Raw genomic sequence first — 1,337 nt, forward strand, 5'->3', positions numbered from 1 at the left:
TTTTTAAATTTTGCACATAGATAGTGCTTTGGGAGATAGAATTTCGTACCAAAACATTTTTTTTATTGTAAAATTAATCGAGATATAAAAAATTAAAAATTAGATTATTTTATTCTGCAAAAATTTAACTTATTATTAATGCTTAATTAACTCTATTAATAACGCTAGTTGACTTCATTTTTTTTAAATACGCTAAAAATATATAATAGTTTATCGGAAAAAAAATGAATATTCCAAAAAGGTTTCGTTTCATTGTTTATTTAGCAATAACTTTTTAACTAATTTTTTAACAATCGGGGAGAGTCGACCAACCTGAAAACATATTTTTTTATATTCTTTCAGTTTTTCTACATCTTAGAAAAAAAGTAAGAGAACGTGTTTTGCTTCATTTTCGAGAAAAAAATTTTTTCGTTTCTTGATGTGGGGAAAGTCAATATTATATAAAATCGACTTTACAATATTTAACTCTCTAAACAATTTTATTATTTGTTTCGACAATTTCGACTTCTCGTTTACGTTTTTTTATTACAGTCTGCTGTACAATATCTAATCTTGTGTTATAATTATTATCAAGTATTTTGTTGTTAATTAATTAAAATTATATTATATCTTTTTCTATTTATATGTGTTACGAGTAATCAGTATTATATATAATACTAAGTATTTTGTTGTATTATAATTATATTATATCTTTTCCTATTTGTATGTTTTATGAGTATATTATATATAATACTGACTCATAAAACATACAAATATGAAAAGATATAATTATAATACTACAAAATACTTAATAATAATTATAACGTAAGATTAGGTACTTACGTCATTTTACAGCAGATTGCAATAAAAAAAATGTAAGCGAGAAGTCAAAGTCGTCAAAACAAATAATAAAAAAATGTTCAAAGAGTTAAATATTGTACAATTAATCTTATAGTATTGAATTTCCCCACATCGAGAACTAAAAAAATTTTTTTCTCAAAAGCGAGGTAAAACACGTTCTTGAATTTGTTTCTAAAATGTAGAAAAACTGAAAGTATATAAAAAATATTTTTTCAGATTAGTCGACTCTTTCTCCAATTGTTAAAACATTAGTTAAAATGTTTATTGTAAAATAAACAATAAAAAACAAAATCTTTTTGGAATATTTATTTTTTCTCGTAAACTAGAACATTTTTAGCGTATTTAAAAAAAAATGAAGTCAGCTTACATTATTAGTAACAGAGTTATGAATTTTTGCAGAGTTATGAATCTTTGATATGAATCTCAGAATAAAGTAATCTAATTTTTAATTGTTTATATCTTGATTAATTTTGCAATACAAAAAATTGTTTGGCACG

Source organism: Wasmannia auropunctata, unplaced genomic scaffold (assembly GCF_000956235.1).
Source record: "Wasmannia auropunctata unplaced genomic scaffold, wasmannia.A_1.0 LD336076.1, whole genome shotgun sequence".
NCBI classification, from domain to species: Eukaryota; Metazoa; Arthropoda; class Insecta; order Hymenoptera; family Formicidae; genus Wasmannia; species Wasmannia auropunctata.